The sequence below is a fragment of the Gekko japonicus genome, unplaced genomic scaffold, assembly GCF_001447785.1.
Source record: "Gekko japonicus isolate JY-2015 unplaced genomic scaffold, Gekko_japonicus_V1.1 scaffold132, whole genome shotgun sequence".
Lineage (NCBI taxonomy): Eukaryota > Metazoa > Chordata > Lepidosauria > Squamata > Gekkonidae > Gekko > Gekko japonicus.
In genome coordinates this window covers 1,147,188-1,165,362 of record NW_015173677.1, presented here as the reverse complement: position 1 = coordinate 1,165,362, position 18,175 = coordinate 1,147,188, and positions in this window count along the sequence as shown.

Here is an 18,175-nt window from a genome sequence, read left to right as displayed (position 1 = left end):
CGCCCCCCCCCACGACAGACACTCGCTTTGTCTTTTGTGCCTCGGGGAATCACACTGAGTGAAGTTGTGCCTCATGGAATCACACCGAGTGCTCATTGCACGAAGTTTTTGAAGCAGACAAGGAAGAACAGAGCTGCTAGACTTCACGTTACGCTTTTGGAGTTAGCACTTTCACCAATGTCGTCATAGGACACTTCTGGGCATGTGTCAATGACAACTGCCGCCTTGGCATCGATGGCTGCACTGTCCCCGATATTGACTCACGTAGATGTCGACCGCCCGATGCTGAAACACTCGGCCCAGACATCTCAGTCCTTAGCCAATATTCCCTCCAAAAAATGCAGGGAAGGCAAGGACGGTCGACCAGTCAAGCTTAAAAAGCATAAGAAAACTCCCCCTGTGCAATCTCCGCTGACCCCTCAGAGGGCCACGGAATCGAATCTTTCGGGGGCTGCTTCACTTGACACTCAGTAACAAGAGCAGCCACAAAGTGTACCTTGGTCGCCATCGCTGCATCCTATCCAGCTCACGGACTCTGAGCATGATATAAACTTGACACAGATCTCCTGGCCTTCCAGTGTCGAAAGTCTGCACTCAGACCGTGGAGCCAATGTGTTTGTCCGGCCTTCACAGCTCTGTCCTGATGATCGAGACCAACCATCAACACCAATCCATCCGCCGCCGCCCTCCTGAGACCAACGACAGTGGCAGTACATGTATGGGGCCTATCCATTTCCGCCTATCACCTTATACAGACAGTATGCCGTGGTTCCCACCCCAACCAGTGGAATGGGACCGTCAGTCCACCTTTTCACGCATCTCCTGGTATCAAGATCCTCCATCGGCGGTGAAGTTCGCAAGGCCCCATCTGTCAAGATTGACGGGCATTCATCCCAAGCCATCGCACCCAACAGTTCCAAGGTTTAAAGAGCCATCGAACCTGATTCCATTGGTACCAATGCTACCTATGTCATTTTCCGAGCCGTCTGAGCACTCTGCCTCTTCAGACACCTCCTCCCAATCAGGGGACGAAAACCCTGATACTTCGGAGGAATCCTTACCACCTCAATGAGTGGGCAATGATTTTCCAATCTTTCCTTCGGAAGACTTGAAATACTACGGAGATTTCATCAAGCAGATGGCTAACACGCTCACTCTGTCTACGGCACAGCCCCCGCCTACTGTGACAGACTCCGTGTTTGATATCGTCCAGATGGATACTTCTACACCAATTGCCTTACCAATGACTTCAGTCCTCCTTCAGGTGGCTAAAGTCCCATGATCTCACCTGGCATCTACACCCGTCTCGAGCTGGAGGATAGATCATATGTATAAGGTGCAGGAACAGGGTGCTGAATTTCTGCTTACCCACCCTAAACCTAATTCTGTCATAGTTACTTCTTCCTCCAAGGGCAGACACAGTCATTCCACCCCATCTGAGAAAGAAGGAAGGAAACTTGATTTGTTTGGAAGGAAATTTTATTCTGCGTGAGCTCTTGGCATCAAGACCTCAAACTATACAGCATGTATGGGGAGATATCAGTTTGCTCTTTGAGAGCAGATGTCTGAATTTATTGCAACCCTCCCTGAGGACGCTAACCGTCAGGCTCGCAAGATTCAGGAGGAGGGAATGCTTTTGGCTAAGCATCAGCTCAACGCTGCTAAGCACACATTGGATGCGGCCACCAAAATGCTGACTTCAGCAGTTACCCTCCGATGTCACACCTGGTTGTGTTCTACTGCCCTACTGCAGGACACCAGGACTCTCATTGAGGACCTTCCATTTGAAGGTGAGGGCCTTTTCAGTGCCACGACTGAAAGGTCCTACAAGACCTAGACAAAAGTATAAAGAACTTAGGTGTCACGTCAGCTCCTAAACTATCCAAAGCGAAATCCTGGAACAAGCCATGGTCTCACAGATCCTCTTTTAAGTCATCCCCGGAAGCACAGTGGCAATGCTCACCCACCATGTTTTCCCGCCCTTATGGGCACAAACCAAAATTATCATCCGTCTCTCAGCCTAAGGCTAAGACCCTGAAAGCTTCCAAGCAGAGCCTTTGGCTCCTGTTGTCCCACCCCTACCCACCTGTCTTCCTGTTTGGCTGCTTGGCAGCGAATAACATCAGACTGGTGGGTACTGTCCATCATTGAAAAAGGGTACGTCATAGAATTTATCCGGGTACCCGAGGCCCCCAACTTCGTAATTACTTCACCATCCAGTACGCTCCTGGAAGAAATCCAGAACCTGCTTCAAAAGGACGCCATCGAACCAGTCCCGACAGCACAGCGTCAACACGGGTTCTACTCCCGTTATTTTACGGTCCCCCCAAAATATGGAGGACAAAATATGTAAATATTAATGTCATAAAGATATTGTTTGTTTTTAAGACTTTTCTTGAGATTGATATTTTTCAGGCTTTGTAGTATGTACTCAGGCTTTCATCTATACTTACTTGTTTTCTTATTAAATTTATTATCTTAAAGACCTTCATACTTTAATTCCTGAGTTACTTTTCCAAATCCTATTATATTTCCTTTTTATTTTGTTAATGCTCCACCTGGTTAAACATATGCAATCCATTCCGGTTTTATGTTTAAATTTTTTTATCTATTAATTTATTTCTCTCAAATGTCTTCTGTCTTTAGCCTTATTATTCTTAATATGTTTGCTCTGAAGGATTTGGACATATTCTCAGTTATTAGCAATTTTCTTCTGTTAAATGTGTTTTGTGTCTATTGAATTATACACACTACTTTTTAAAAAGGATATTTTTTTTTCTTGGTAGACAAAATGTAATATACAAGCTCTGCATAATTTCTCATTTACTTTGGGTGATTTCCCACAAGCGCTGCTTCGCGCTCACTCTTCTCTTTGCCCTGATGGTACATGTCAATTTCACACAAGCTGCTGCACAGCCGCATTTTGCCCCACAGCTTCGTGCAATTTCCTCGTGTCTACTCAATCCTTAAAAACCAGGATTGAGTAGATGCGGGGAAAATCGCATGAAGCTGCGGGGCAAAATGCGGCCGCACAACAGCTTGTGTGAAATTGACATGTACAATCGGGGCAAAAGGGAGGAGTGCGGAGAAGCGCTTGTGGGAAATCACCCTTTGTTGAAGACTGGGTAAATGTTGCAAACAATTATTGCTTCATTGAATATAAAGCAGTCCTAATCTCTTACCAAACACTTTTTAAAATTAATGGTAGACTTTGGAATAAATTATTAGTGTCTGTGTTCATATGGGGTATATGTTGACATACTGAAACAGCCTTTTAAAATATGTTTATTGCATAAAGATATGAACAGCCCTTTTAATTGAAGCAAATGTTAGAGGAATGTCTAATTAAATTAAATTAAAATGCAGTATTGGTTTGGCAACACAAGTAAACCATTTGCTTGTAGGAGCCATTCAAGTCTGATGTCGCCTGCTTCTCCACCCAGGATTAATTTGCATTGCATTCTTTATCTGTGTTGACTATTTTGTAGCATATGAGACCTAGGAGAACTGCCCCAATAAAACACAGAAGGACTCATTCTGCATCTAGCATTTGCTCCATATATTTTCTTTACCAAATCCATGCCATACTGACTGCAAAGTCACCCCTGAATGGCAATAAAACAACTATACATCTATGCAGACAGTATCATAAAACAGAGAGATCAAACGAAGTGAAAGTGGCATGCAGTCTGGACACTGCCATAAAATCTGACAATCAATCAAAGTGTCTTTTAGCATTGAGAAAGGAGCTTGGTTTGTATTTTGCATTAGATACACCTGAAAAATCTTCCCCCTTGTGAGTTAATGAAGCATTGCCTTTAATAAAAAGCTTATCCCTATAGCTTAATGGTCAAAGGTTGCCTGGCAAACAGACAGCTAAATCTATGTAGCAAGGTGAGCCATAGCTATGGTTTTCAGGGCTCTACAAACCCATGAGGATGGGTTAATAGAAATAAATCCTTTGTATTGTTTAGGAGTTTAAGGGTTGTTTTTTTTTAACAACTCCAAAATTAATAATGAAGCCACAACTTTCAAGCAGCAATTTGGTTTGCAATCCAAAATGGCTTGCAAACATTGGCTATGGTTTATGGGCAGCCAGAAACTGGAGGGAGAAGCAGATGGTGGCCAGCTGGAGAATGAAAAGAAGGGACCGAGAAGAACTAGAGCTGGCAGGGGGGAAGATGAGCTAGTAATGAGGGAGAACAGAAACCAGAACCATGGTGGTGGGAGGAAGACATGCTGGCTTTGAAGAGGGAAGCCTGAACTACCGGAAAGGACAGGAGCCAGAGTTGCAGCAAGCACCAAAGGAGAAAGATGAAATTTCCCCACTGCCATGAGTTCCCGTCTATCTCCATTTTAGTGCCGAGAGGATTAGACAAAATTTGTATTGTTCAAGAATTTTTCAAGCAAATGTAGCATTGATTTAAATATACTTCTCTTTACCTTGTCCAAAAAGTGTCAGAGATAAAATCCAATGATCTGCAAGCAAAATTCCACACATGGATCAGAACTTTCCCATGATAACCTTTTGTGTTCCCTGAAACTCTGCTTCCGGGGATTCAAGAACAGTGCATAGTACAATGTGGGGTCCTGCAATGTGAAGGGAAAATCAAACCTTTCCTTCACTGGAGAATCACCTTTCCACTGATAGAAATATACCATAGGACCCCACACATTAAAAGTTGCCGGAGTAGATAAACAAAAATTGCTTGAACTCCCTTTAAATAATCACTTAGAATCATAGAATGTTAGAGTTGGAAGGGACCTTGCAGGTCATCTAGTTCAACCCCCTGCACTCTGCAGGAGCATAGCTAAAAGATAGCCCTACATACCTACAACATCCCAAAATATGGTCATCCAGCCTCCGCTTGAAAACGTCCAGTGAAGGAGCATCCACTACCTCCGAGGCAGACTGTTCCACTGCTCAACCACTCTTACAGTTAGGAAGTTTCTCCTGATATTTAGCCAGTAACGACTCCCTTGTAATTTCCACCCATTAGACCTAGCCTTGCTATCTGGAGCAAGAGAATAGATCCACTCCATCTTCTACATGACAGCCCTTCCAATACTTGAAGACTGCAATCATGTCCCCTCTAAGCCTTCTCTTTCCCAGGCTAAACATACCCAACTCTTTCAGCCTTTCCTCATAAGACTTGGATTCCAACCCTCTCACCATCCCGGTTGCCCTCTTCTGGACACGCTCGAGCTTGTCAACATCCTTCCTAAAATGTGGTGCCCAAAACTGGACACAGTACTCCAGGTGAGGCCTGACCATAGCAGAATAGAGCGGAACTACCACCTCCCGTGATCCGGACACAATGCTTCTGTTAATGCATCCTAAGATTGCATTAGCTTTCTTCACAGCCAACATCGCACTGCAGGCTCATGTTTAGCTTGTGATCAACCAGAACACCTAGATCCCTTTCACATCTGCTGCTGTCGAGCCAAGTCCCTCCCATTCTATACCTTTGCGTTTGATTTTTTTGTACCTAAGTAGGTACAAAGTAGGACTTTGCACTTATCTCTATTGACATTCATTCTATTTGTCTTAACCCACTGTTGCCTATCTAGATCATTTTGAATCCTGACTCTGTCTTCTTCAGAATTAGCAATCCCACCCAGCTTCGTGTCATCTGCAAATTTGATAAGCATCCCCCCTATGTCTTCCTCCAGGTCATTTATAAAAACACTGAACAACACCAGGCCTAGGACTGAGCCCTGCGGCACTGCACTCGAGACTTCCCTCCACATAGACGCAGAGCCATTTACGAGTACTTGTTGGGTACGGTTTTTCAACCAACCATGAATCCATCCAACGGTTGCACCATTCAGCCCAAACTTAACCAGTTTATCTTCAAGGATATCGTGAGAAACTTTGTCAAATGCTTTTCTGAAATCCAGATACACTATATCCACAGCATTGCCAGAGTCAACCATTTTAGTAACTGTGTCAAAAAAGGAGATAAGGGCCCTGTTCATACGAGCCCATTTGGGCCGGGAGCGGGACGGAACGGGGGCGGAGCAAACGGGCACAATCCCACCTCAACATCTGGGGAGTGTGCCGTCTCCGTCCCTGATCCATCCCAAATGCCGACACCGCGCCGTAAAAAAGAACCACCTATCTAGGTGGTTGCATCCATTGGAGCGCCTCTAGCTGGGCTGTGGGATCGGCGGTGCGTCCTTGCACCGCTGCATCCCGGCCCCCGGCCATACTGCGCATGCTCGAGCATGCGCAGTTTGGCAGCCTCCCCCTCCCATTGGACTTTTCCTCCCCGGAATCTGATCGTGCCGGGGAGCGATGTGCCGCGGCTCAGGGGATCCGTGGGATCCCGCCGCGGCGTCTCAAGTTTGGAGCGGCTCTGAGTAGCCGCGTTTCAGCCGTCCCGTGTGGCAGGGGCCAAGGTTGGTCTGGCATGACTTCTGAAGCAGCTGTTTCAGGCTCAAATGGACAATTAATAAGTTCTTTTACACTATTCACTGCTGCCTGAATAATCAGAAAGATATTTATCTGTGCTAGTGTCAGAACTATTGATCTGATGAAAACGTCACCGCACAACCTAGAAGCTCTAGAAAGTTTATTTTGACTCATCCATAATAGGATCATTAAATCTTTACTTTTTATTGGGATTAATTACAAGGAGTATTTTCACAGTACCTTCTTTTACTGTTAGATTCTACTCACTGGCAGGCATAAATCACAGTAATGTGCACAATCTGATGTAAGCACTGTCAGGATGAATGTCAACATATCGCTTAAATTAGCAAATTTAACAGATGTTGAAATCAGATGATTGTAACTGGGAAGAAGAGGGCAGGATTAAGGCAGTTTTTAAATAGTGCAGTGCTGCATCAAGAGCAAAAGAAAGTGACATGGCAAATATCAGGCAAAATCTTTTTATAAGTATGGAGACTGGCTACCTCAGCACTTCTTGCCATAGTAGCTAACTTACAAATCCTGTTTTGCAGCCTTGTTGTATAAGGTTCCTTATAGTTCGGCCCTAACTACAATGATTAAGTACAGCAGTAGGGTGGGGCTTTTGCTGTAGCTATATATTTGGGGCTAGCATGTAAGCCAATGTTAGCTCTGCAAGCAAAAGAGCCCCTGGAAGGACATGTCACAGTCATAGTGGTAAAGCGTCTTATACAGGGTAAGAGGTATGTGGGTCAGGCAACTGTGCAACTTCATCAACAGAACAAGAAAGGCAGGATAACAGACTCTTTTTCTTTCATTATTGGATGAATACATAGCTCCAAATAAACACCTTACCTTAAAGTTAAAGGGCACTGAAAGAGAAATCATTCTTTAGTATAAGCAATGGGAAGCGGTGGGGTCTATCAGTGTACTTCACAGAATGTTGCATGTGTGCCTGCCTGCTGTCATGGACGGTGAGAGTATTAGGATAGGGAGCCATCAGATTTCTTTTCTTTGGGGGGGGGATGTTCCTCAGATGAGCCAGTATGTTTTGCAAAATGGATATCCCTCAGGATAGTGGGTTGGTAGTGGGAATGCCAGTACTTAGGGATTGTAGTGAGAAAGGTCTGTGACAGTATTTTGTCAAGCTTGTTGCTTGCCTGCTTGGGCCAAAGATAGCGGATGTGACATGATACCTAGATAGGCTCCGCTTGAACTGTAATGAACCAGACTGCTGACGCTGCATGTAAAAAGTTGTAGGACATTAAATATCCCTGTGGTGTTTTGCTATGTAAATATTTTCTGTGTGTTTTGTGTCAAAACGTGGAGTTTTATGTGGCGTGTTGCTGTGGTTTGAAGTGCAGGCTTCTTGCATGGGGGGGGGGACTGGATGGGTGATTGAAATGTGTTATGATTGGGTGGTAGCTGTACCCTAGGAGAAGAAGTTGACTGGTTTGTCGAGAGGCTTTGTGAAGGAGAAGAGGAAGGAGGGTGTGGGACAGTAGAGGAGAGGTGAATGAGATGCTGTAGAGAGTGTGAGGAATCTGTGTTCTTTGTGGAAGTTATTAGCATAAGTAGCAAGTGAAGAAAATAAGTCTGTGTAGAAGTTATTATCTTAAATGGCAAGTAAAGAAAATAAGCTTGTGTGGCTAGGTGTATTTAAGGAATTTTAGAGAAAGGAGGAGAACTGTATGCTATCTGTAACCGTACTGAACCATACTTAACTATTACACTGTTATACTTCTAAAGAAATTCTGTGTTCAAGTGAAAAGAGTCATTTTATTAGAGTAAAGGATCCCTGTTGCTGACTGTTCTGTCATTCTATCAAATATAACTAAGCCATTTTCCTTCAGTGGAGGAAATTATCCAAACTGGTTAGGTTATGCCTCCTCTCACTCCAGGCAGGAGTATGCAAATTTGTGTAGACTGTATTGGCTCAGAGCAAGTCTGACCCTCCAGTTTAGATAGCCCTGCTGCTCCAGCAGGAAGCTTGATGCTTGAGCCTAGCTCTACATTCTTGGAGACCTTTGCCTTATTGGTATGGAAGCCTTGAAGAAAGCCTCCATCACCAGTCTTTAAAAAGAGACCATTTAGACAAGCCTCTCCCACTTGAGATTCCAGGTACCAGAGTGGCCAATGGCAGTTACATCATGTGTATAGTGGCACAAGCCACCATTAGTGCTGGCAGACCCAAAGCTTCTAGTCATTCCACAGGCGGGCCCCGACTGCACAGGAAAAGCTTGGCAGAGATCTACTGGGTCCAAGCCTAGACCCGCTCTCTTGGAGTCTCTTACCTTGCTGGTGTGGAAGACAGAAAGGCCTTGAGGAAGGGTGTCATAGCCAGTCTTAGAAAGAATGAGACCGTTGAGACAGGCCTCTCCCGCCTGATACTTCAGACATTGGAGACTAATCAACAGCGGATGTATCTGCAGCAGCTGTGGCCACTATCAGTGCTGGCAGACCTGAAGCTTTGGGTCATTCTGCAGCTGGCCCCTGACTGCACTGGAAAAGCCCAGCATAGCTGTATTGGGTCCAAACAACCATGGGGGATCACAGCGGGTGGCCTGCCCCATAGAGACTTGGAGGCTTCTGGGCATATTTATTTATTTATTTTGAAATTTTTATTCCGCCGTCCCCAAGTGGGCTCAGGGCGGATCACAAAATACCAAATTCAAGACTCGTTACAATAAAATCACATTAAAATGATTAAAACAATAGACAATAAAATTGCACAGGTTGTAGCAATCTCATAAAAATCTGTTGGGGCTACAAGATGGAATCAATGGGCCCTTTCAGAAGGTTGGGAAGTAGAGCAGGGAGGCCAACTGAGATGGACACCTGCCACCTCACCTGAAGGCCTGGCACAACAGCTCTGTTTTGCAGGCCCTGCAGAATGGTAGAAGGTCCCGTAGGGCCCTGATCTCCAGTGGGAGCTGATTCTACCAGGCTGTTGCCAGGGCAGAAAAAGCCCTGGCCCTGGTCGAGGCTAAGCAGACATCCTTTGGGCTGGGGGTAACCAGTAAATGTTGATCTTGTGAGCACAAGGCTCTTTGGGGCCCATATGGGAAGAGGCAGTCCTTCAGATATGTTGGTCCCAGGCCACATAAGGCTTTGCAGATTTGTACCAACAGTTTGAAACGGATCCAGTACTCAATTAGTAGCCAGTGCAAGTGGTACAATACCAGTCAAATGTATCCCCACACAGGCAATGCCGTCAGCAGGCATGCAACTGCGTTCTGGACTACTTGGAGTATCTGGATCAGTCTCAGGTACAAGCCAGCATAAAGTGAGTTACAGTAATCAAGCCTGGAAGTGACCATTGCATGGATCACCATAGCCAGATCCTGAGGGAAGAGGTAGGAGGCCAATTGCCTGATCTGCCAGAGATAGAAAAACTGTGGTGACCTGGGCCTCCATAGAAAGTGAGGCATCCAGGATCACCCCCAGGTGCCTCACATTCTGGGCAGAATCAGGCCCCGGGGGAAACCCCACCCCGGCGTGCACGTCACCCGGATGTGAAGTGAAGACGCCGGGCACACTGGGGGCGGGGCCGGCGTCATCACGTCACATCCGGGTGACGTGCATGCAGCGCACGCGCACGACCGTGATGCCATCCAAGAGCCCCCCACCGCAGGAATAAACAGGTTTGGCAACCCAATTCAGGGCGGAGAAGCTCCCTTCAACCATAGGATCATTGGCAACAAGTTCTGGGAAAGAGGAAGGGGAATGGTCAGAAAATTCTCCTAGGCCTTTCCAGCTGGAATATTTCCAGAGATTTTTTACAGTGTCTTTTCCTTCTCATAACTACTAATTGGATACAACAGAAAAACCTATATCATTGGCTTCAACCAATTTAGATACCAGAGGTTTTAAGAGACTATTCAAAGCGTCCTCAGTTTGACCATTCTTTGATTTCTTTGATTATGTGCTAAAGGCAGAATGGGCATTTCCTGGCAATGACACTTTGTTGCAGGCACAGGAAATAAAGGTCTTCACCTTTCCAGCAGGCAACATGGAAGACTTCAGTAGTAGTCTTACATTCAGGAGCAGTTTTGCTTATGTATGGGACAATGCTTTCAAGGATTCAGTGAATAATAATGGTGATGATGATGGCGACGACGATGAGGTGGCCCCAGGGAATCACACAAAGCAGCCTCTCTGATAATGTGAGCCCCTCCAATGCTTTCACATTTTCCCAGGGCCATCATGGTTTGGGCTGATAACCTCATTCAGGAGCCAGACACTGATCCCTTGATGCTTAAGACATTTGTCCTAAAGATGAAAAGGACTGCAAAATTTGCTGCAGACACATCCCAAGAGGCCATGCAGCTCAGAGCCAGAGCACAGGTCACCAATATAGTGGTTAGAATAAACCTATGGCTAAAGCATTGGAAGGTGGACCCTCTCAGATTTATCTGCATTAAACACACACACACAAACGTGAGCAAAAGGATTGTAGGAGCTCCTGCAACTTTGGCTTTAGGTCCAGATTCCAGCAGAGACAGTTCCCTCCTAACAAACAGCACAAGAACCAACAAAAGAAAGAAAAACCACCTGACTGTATGGTTGGGAGTTGACTCTCCCTACATCTGGATGGAGTCTATGACCAACCACTTCATCATTCGGAAGGGGACACAGGATAGACTATCCCTTCCCCCCCACACACAGCTTCTGTTCTTCTCCACTTTCCAAGACAGAACAGAGACACCTTTCTTCTGTTGTGACCTATTCAACATTAGTGCACATAGGGGCAGTGGAACTGGTGCCCTTAGAACAGCGTTTCCATTAAATTTATTCCATTCTATTTGTAGCCCCATAAAGATCTGGGGACTACAGAGCAATTTTAAATCAAAGAGAGTTGAAGGCATGGGTAAAGAAGCACAAGTTCCGGTTGGAATCACTTCACTACATTCTGCAGAGTATTTAGCAGGATGATCACATGACGTCCTTAGACTTTCATAATGCTTACCTGCATATTCCACCTTTCAGACATTCTTCACTTTTTGATTTTCAAAGCCAGCATTTTCAATAAAAGGCCTTACCCTTTGGGCTGGCATCATCTCCAAGGTTGTTTACCAAGGTCCCGGTAGTTCTAATATCCTACCTACGACAACAAGGAATCCACCCTTATCCTTACCTGGACAGTATCCTCCACAGAGCCAAGGAGGCAGAGGAGGTGAGCTAGGACACCAAATCCATAATGCAGTCTCTTCAGGCACATGACTTGCCTGATCACTGTGTTTAAAGGGGGGGGGAGTCATCTCACACCCTCCAGAGGAATAGTCCACTTAGGGGGCAGAATTTAGACGAGGATGTCCAAAGTGTTTCTACCTGCTAAGAAGCAAGTAAAATTGTTGGAAGTGGTGAAAGAAATCCGGCAGAGACAGTACTGGGGCTGATGATGTAGTCCATAGTCCTTGGGCCCACTTCCATGCCAGGCCTTTACAGTGGACTCTTCTTCCTTATCAGAAGGAGACACACACACATGGGAGCAAAATAAGCCAAGATACTGCCCCCCCCCCCCAACATTCACTAAGCTAGTCGTCTTCATGACCATATCTGACAAGGGGAGTCAGGGAATTACCTAATGGTAATTATGGACACCAGGAGAAGGGGCTGTGGAGCACACTGCAAGCATCAGATTGTTCAAGGCAGATGGGGAGCCCATTGGAAGAAATGAACAGTATGAACTTGCTGGAACTTGGGACAATCAGACTAGCACTGATTGCCTTCCAGAACTTATAGAAGAACAATTATGTGCTAGTGCACACAGTCGATACTACAGCCAAGGTGCACATCAATTGGCAAGGAGTCAGGTAGATGTATATGCAATGGTTCTATGCAGCAGCTGTTTCCATAGTTTAGCCAGGTTGCCTATGTTGTCATCTAGACTGTGCTGGTCTACTCTCTTAATACAAGAGGAACTTGTGGTTTCTGCTTTGAATCTGGCCATGCGTTGAATCTGTCCAGAAGGTGCTGTTTGACTCAGCGTCAGACGGAACAGTTTCTTTATAACAACTGCTTGAAATGTAATCATTTTCTAGAATAGGCTTTTAAAAATATGTATGTTATTGTAAATAAGGAAAGTTGGGGTTTTTTAAAGGGATGTTTTAAATTACTGATACTTTGATTCCTTGGCTGCTAGACTTGTTCATAGATGTAAGAGCAAGAGTTTTTAATGACAACAGAGGTTTAATCGTATAAATAGAATGAATGTGCATGTTACATACGTGTTCTTGTGTAATATACAGGAGATGGTATTCCTTATAACTTAGTGTACTTTAAGCAGTTTCCTTTTGTTTCTTAGACTTTTTGATGACCATGTAAAGACTCATTGTTTAAATCTGCAAAGATTAAAACTCATAAAACTATGCAACTTGTCTGATTTGAATGTTCTTTTTCTCTCTGTTAATATGGTATTTCTGCATCATTTCACAGATGATAATGATTTGAATTCTTGGTCTCCTACTGAAGAATAATGGTTTTCAAGTGTACCTTTAACTAAAAGAACAAACATCCCCTTGGTAATTAATCAATGGATGATCGAGTTTAGCAGATTAAAATAATGTAACAGGTTGAGAGAAACCTTCATCTACGCTCAATAGTATGTGTGGCATTGGAGATTTTAGTATGAAAATTGAACATCCGTCTGTTTTTTTTCCCCATCTGTAAAATGTGGGAGGTATTTCCACCTTTACATGTCTTCTGGTGAGCTACTCCCATGCAACTCCTGGTTTGTCTATTTTTCTATGTGTTTATAGCAGGTTGTGTAGTATATCACACTAGCAACATATGCCCAATGTGTGGTACATTATGAGTCCCTAGCCTTAAGAAAAGACAAATAATTGTTATCGGAAGTAGAATGGGCACGTATATTGAGGGGTGACCAACCACAGCAGTCTAGTAACCTAGCATAGTTAATGTTTAAAATGCTTTCTGTGACTCAGAAGCTTAGTTATTGCTTCTTGTGTCAAATAATTTTTATTGTTAAAACCGACACACTTAATACTTGCCCTTTATGGATAGTAATAATTACAAATTGATATCATTAACAATATAATTAACAATTATTTTGATCAGTTTTCTATTTTCATGTATGAATATTGATAATATACTGAACAAGAATGCCCAAGCAGCATTTCTGAAACATTTCCACAGAAAGTTGAATGAGAGAAGTATTGTGAAGTCAATTGGTTATCCAGGCTTTGAAAAAGTGTTAGGAGGTGTGAATGGATTTGAACGTTGTTTAAAACAAATCAGAGTGCATCTGCTACCTGTTTCAAGAATGATCAATTTGATGACAAGCAGCTAATAGGTGAGAAGACTGAGCTTATTTCTTTCTCAGCCTGTGAAAGTATGTGTATACGTTTGCAACTACATATGAAGTGTCAAGTTATTGTACAGAAGAATGGAGGGGAGCAGAGAGATAGTAAATATTAGATAGCTCACTGTAGAGGGGGAAATGGTGGATGTTTCAGTAGCCTATTGTGGTGGTGGGGAGACTTTTATAAAGGAAAAAGCTAGCTCTTGATGGCCACCTTATACTGCTTCGCTGCTATATGTCTGACAGATTCAAATATCTACTTTGGCAATTCCAAGTCAAACAACTCCTAGAAACTTTAATTATTAAAGATGGCCAATTATACTTCACTCAATGATAGAGAGAGCTAGGTCTTTTTACATATATCTAAAGAATACAAGAACCAGGTCCAGGACTAAATGAAAGAAGAAAAGAGATTGAACAATAATGCATGAAGGAGGCTAATGAAAGACAGAAGGAGAGCTTAGCAGCTGAAGTGGGAAAATGGCAGGGAGGGGTGTCTGTCAGGACCCAGGGAACCAGACAGTATGGAGTGAGGATTCAGGAGAGTCAAAGGGAATCTCCATGGTAGGAACTAAGAGCTATGTTGAAGCAATGTGGAGGGATATTTGTTGTCAGTTTCCCACCATTTTGGGGGGGAAGTGGTGAGTTTCTGTGATAGTTTTATGGGTTCAAACATTACCTGTCCAGAGGATGTCTCTGGTTCAGAACAGCTCATCTCTAAGAGATGAAGGGGTAACTGTTATTGTTCTAGAGGGAAATGGATTAGGACCAGCCACTGAGAGGGTGACAATATTGATTGTCTGACAAAGTCTAGAGGCCACAGGAGGAAGGTTGCAGGCCTAACATGTCTGGGGAACTATAGATGTTTATATGCAAATGCTAGAAGTGTCTGAGGTAAAATGAGGGAGCTGGAATGCTTAGTGTCAGAGGAGAACATAAACACTGTGGGCATTTTAGAAACTTGGTGGGATGAGTATAATCAGTGGAATATAGTGATTCCAGGATATAAACATTGTGGGCATTTCAGAAACGTGAGATGAGGATAATCAGTGGGATACAGTGATTCCTGGATATAAATTATATCAGTAGGGTAGGGAGGGAGAGGTTAAAGGTGGAGAGCCAGTTTAGTGTAGTGGTTAATAATGTTCCCTCTAAGCTGAGTTAGTGTGAGCTAGCTCACGGTTTTTGAGCTTCTGGCTCACACATTTTTGTCTTAGGTCAGGAAGGATGGCTCCAGAGCAAACCAATTTATGCAGTAGCCAAATCACCTGCTCACAACTTTAATGCTGGTAGCTCACAAAATAGAATTTTTGCTCACAAGACTCCACAGCTTAGAGGGAACATTGGTGGTTAAGTGCACGGACTCTAATCTGTGAGAACTGGGTTTGATTCCCCACTCCTCCACTTGCAGCTGCTGGATGACCTTGGGCAAGCCATAGTTCTGTCAGTGCTCTTCTCTCAAGGACAGCTCTCTCAGCCCTGTTTACCTCACAGGGTGTCTGTTGTGGGGAAGGGAAGGGAAAGGAGATTGTAAGCCACTCTGAAACTCCAAGTGAAGGATACATACATACATACATACATACATACACATTCGATTTATATACCGCTCCCCCCAAGGGCTCGGAGCAGTTTACAGCCAATGCTTAACATTCTAACTAGGGCCACAATACTTTTGGGGGATGGGGGGTGCCTACCAGGTACCCAGTGAGTGTGTTCTTCCTGCGGTTGTTCTGCCGGCTTTCTCCTTGATGGATTCTATCCAACTTTCCTCCGGCGGTGGTATCTTCGGGACGGATGTAAGTTCTAATAGCGACCCCTGTCGGAGCGGTCCTCCGGACGCGTCTCTGCTACGATCACAGGAACTGGCCTTTGTCCTGATAGGCTCTGGCCTCACTGCATCGCTGCTTCGTCATGTCACTCGGCCCGCTCCTTCCGGATCACTCGTCGTCCGACACCAATGCCGCCTCCATGCTCGCCGCTTTGCCGCTCAGCCGCCTTGCCGATGGGGTATAAATCCAATCTCTTCTCTTCTTCTCTTCTCTTTATGTCTGAGACGGTATAAAGTCTACAAAAATTGAGAATCTAAGAGAAATAGATTCACTTACAGAAACGCTCTGGGTGGAAGTTGTGTGCCCAAAAGAAAGCTTAACTCTGGGAGTTTGTTATCACCCACCAGATCAAAGGTTAAAGGATGATTAAAAACAGCAAAAGAATTACGAAAAGCAGCTAGATGAAATAACTGTGTCATAATAGGTGATTTTAACTAACCACACACTGATTGGGTCACTATATGGTCTCCTCATCTCCCTACGATTGCAACATGGCAAGAAAAAATTTGGGTCCAATTTATAATGGCGAAAATTACAGACTCCCTGATAAGAGCGAACGATAGTAACACGCCAACCTACACTAAATTTGTTAGGACATGGGCCCCTGTGCTGGACTACATGGTAACGAATGATATTCTCCCTGCTAAACAGATCTATCATAAATGGCTGTATTTATAGGTTGTAGCAGTTGTTCTATAATGGTCGGACTCATGGTGATTTACGAATGCTGTATGGAGGGAATAGATGTTAGAAATGCTAGCAATTATTCTTATTAATTTAGAAGCAAAAAGTATTTGATGTATGTAAAGTTTATGTTATTAACAAAAAATAATAAAAACTTTAAACAAAAAAAAAAGTCAGGAGAAAGAGATTGGATTTCTAGATACTCTCAATGATCATAATGCTATTAAATTTAGCCTTTAAGTAAATCGGAAGTTGCCCCAAAAGACCAACCCAACCACATTTAACTTTAGAAGGGGTAACTTCTCTCAAAAGAAAGGGCTTGTGAAGAAGAAACTGAAAGGAAAGGTAAAGAGGGTTAAATCCTTTAGGGACGCTTGGAGACTATTTAAAAGTACAATTGTGGAACCTCAGATAAAATGTATACCACATGTTAGGAAAGGTACATATAGGTATCTAGAAAGGCCTGCATAGTAAACGAACAACGTAATGGAAGTAGTAAAAGGTAAGAAAGATTCCTTTAAGTGGTGGAAAGCTAGTCCAAGTGAGGTAAATAAAAGGGAGCATAGGCTTTGGCAAGTAAAATGCAAGTCAATGATCAGACAGGGGAAAAAGGTACTATGAGGAACATAAAAAACGTAAAAGCCAACACTAATCATTTCAAATACATTAGAAGCAGAAAACAATCTAGGGATGCAGTGGGGCCCCTTGTATGACCAACGATTAAAAGGATTACTAAAGGACAACAGGAAATGGTAGAGAAGGTGAATGCATTTTTTGCCTCTGTGTTCACTGTGGAAGATGGGAGGTGCTTGCCACTCCAGAACTGCCAATTTCAGGAGGGTTATCGAAAGACCTGAGTCGGATTGAAGTGATGAGAGAGGAGTCCTACAACTGATGGACAAATTAAAAACTGACAATTCACCAGGCCCAGATGGCATATATACAAGATGGAGAAATCAGTTTTTTAAACTAAATCCTGGGGGAAAGCTGAAAAATGTATACCACATGTTAGGAAAGGTACATATAGGTATCTAGAAAGGCCTGCATAGTAAACGAACAACGTAATGGAAGTAGTAAAAGGTAAGAAAGATTCCTTTAAGTGGTGGAAAGCTAGTCCAAGTGAGGTAAATAAAAGGGAGCATAGGCTTTGGTAAGTAAAATGCAAGTCAATGATCAGACAGGGGAAAAAGGTACTATGAGGAACATAAAAAACGTAAAAGCCAACACTAATCATTTCAAATACATTAGAAGCAGAAAACAATCTAGGGATGCAGTGGGGCCCCTTGTATGACCAACGATTAAAAGGATTACTAAAGGACAACAGGAAATGGTAGAGAAGGTGAATGCATTTTTTGCCTCTGTGTTCACTGTGGAAGATGGGAGGTGCTTGCCACTCCAGAACTGCCAATTTCAGGAGGGTTATCGAAAGACCTGAGTCGGATTGAAGTGATGAGAGAGGAGTCCTACAACTGATGGACAAATTAAAAACTGACAATTCACCAGGCCCAGATGGCATATATACAAGATGGAGAAATCAGTTTTTTAAACTAAATCCTGGGGGAAAGCTGATAGAAGATGACATGTCTGTGGTTCAGGATGGCTGATCTCTAAGAGATGAAGGGGTAGCTATTACTATTCCAGAGGAAAGTGGATTAGCACTGGCCACTGAGAGGGTAACTGTGGCATCCTCTTATTGGGGAGGACTGTATTTCTCTTTAATATTTATATTTTGTGTTTACAAAATAGGTAGTTCCAGCTGCCACCAGGAATTTTAATAAATTCCAAATCCCTTCTTTGCTTCTAGTGTTGGTATTGTGACCCAGGGTCTAGGCTTTCAAGGGATCTATGTGGTCCTGAGGAATGATTGATATGACTTCTGGGATATATTTAAATAAAATAGGATTTATTGAAAGAGGAACAAAATAA